Below are 1,038 nucleotides of genomic sequence, written 5' to 3'. Positions count from 1 at the left end.
TTGGCTGGAGAAGGTTCTGGGGCACCGACCCGTCGCGCCGCGGGGTCTGCAGGCCCCGGAGGCATCACTCCCCACCCCCTGCCTGCTCTCCGGAGCCCGGTTTTCCTGGGAAGCGAAGCGACTCCAGCGGATGGGATCGGCGCTTGTGGTGGCCCAGGCCCGGCTTTCGATTCCATTTAACTCACCATCAGCACCTTATCTCCGCGTCGCCTCCCGGGGTCCCCACCCCTCCCCCGCCCGGCCCAGCCCCGGAAGAAGCAGAGCCGCGGGCTTTTGAAGTCCCGAGAATTTCAATCCCAGAGGAGCCGCCAGGACCTACGCTGTCACCCAGTGGGGAGGGGACAGCAGGCCAGCGTCGCGGGCAGGGGTCCTCCCAGCCCAGGGAGGTGAGAAGCGTTGGGGGCTGGGCCAGCCCCGGCTCCGGCTGCTGTATCACCCCCTCTCCAATTCCATGGGGCTGCCCAGATCTGGCGGCTGTCTGCCACGCTCCCTCTGTGCATTTACCCTCCTTCGTGATCCGTGTTGGGAAAAGCCTTCAATTCAGTGATAACCACGCTATTAAAATACCCCTAAGCCAAAAAAAAAAAAAAAAAGTCCTCAGAAAGTGTTTTCATCTAGTCTCCCCCCCGCCCCGCCCCCAATTTTCTTTTCCTCGAGCGACAAACCCCATCTCTCTTCATCTGATGTTGATGACAGGATGCTGTGGGAAGTGACTTTTGGTTAAATTTTCCCTCCTGTGTGGGCTTGCAATAGGCCCTAAGGACCCGGGAAACTGAAGCTGGAGTGGGAAGGGGTGGGATGGAAGTGGGGCTGGTCCGGGAGGAGGCAGCCCCCTCCCCAGAGAGGCTGTGTCTGGCCTGGAGCCTCCTTCCTCTCAGCAGCCGGGGAAGCCCCCTCAGTGGGGCCGACGGAGAAGATGCCAATGACACCTCTTGATCTCTCAATCCCGCCGCTTTCATCAGCAAGAAGGCCCCAGCAGAGGATCAAACGCGCAGTGTTCTCTTGAATTCAAAGCGGGCGGGAGGAGCCTGATCCTTT

Source organism: Myotis lucifugus, unplaced genomic scaffold, assembly GCF_000147115.1.
Source record: "Myotis lucifugus unplaced genomic scaffold, Myoluc2.0 scaffold_52, whole genome shotgun sequence".
NCBI lineage: Eukaryota > Metazoa > Chordata > Mammalia > Chiroptera > Vespertilionidae > Myotis > Myotis lucifugus.
This window is presented reverse-complemented; position numbering follows the sequence as displayed.